This window comes from Protomyctophum bolini, assembly GCF_963924005.1.
Source record: "Protomyctophum bolini genome assembly, chromosome: 5".
NCBI classification, from domain to species: domain Eukaryota; kingdom Metazoa; phylum Chordata; class Actinopteri; order Myctophiformes; family Myctophidae; genus Protomyctophum; species Protomyctophum bolini.
Genome location: NC_137866.1, coordinates 6,700,459 through 6,701,198, shown reverse-complemented (window position 1 = coordinate 6,701,198; position 740 = coordinate 6,700,459).

The window sequence follows — 740 nt, the reverse complement described above, 5'->3', positions numbered from 1 at the left end:
TCGAACCCCATCCCAGTAAACCAGGAGCTCCATGCCTGTGCCAAAGTGCTTAGTTTGCGACGCAACGCAAAAACCTACTCTAGTAGGAGCCCTACCCTACCAGCCCTACCCTACCAGCAGCAAAGAATACAAAAACAGATACTTACCCAGTTACTGTGAACCATCACGTGAACCATCACGTTCTTCTGCAGATGACAGGCAGTGTCCACAAGTTAGGTGAAATGACAGAACCGGCCGAAATTGTGGCAGTCGACGCAAAAGACGCAACGCAAACGAGTGCAACAGCAGGCCCGACGCGACGCAAACGCAGGAACGCAAACGCAAACGAGAGCAACACCATCAGTACCCTGCTTAACCTGCACACCAGCGACAGCAAAGGACAATAAACAAGATTTGTACTCACTGTGCAGCAAGCAGCTCTTCCCAGCAGCAGCTATAGCGTACAGTTCCTACCTCAATGTCTTGTGCAGGGAGGGGGGCATCGGTCTGGGACACTTCACATGGGGTCCAGGGTGGGGGTCCTCGGAAGCCTAAATTGGTGGGGCTGTGGGGCCCACGGACATGGCTCGTCTCAGGGTCCAGGGCTTGGTGCTGCCTACACCACTGGTGCAGTGACTCTTCATATTCTGGAATTACATGAAGAGAAAAGATAAGTGTCATTAGTGTTATGTAGGCATACATCACATTAGAAACACATGTGCCCGTATAGCCTTGTCAGCCCCCACAACCCATATTTTACA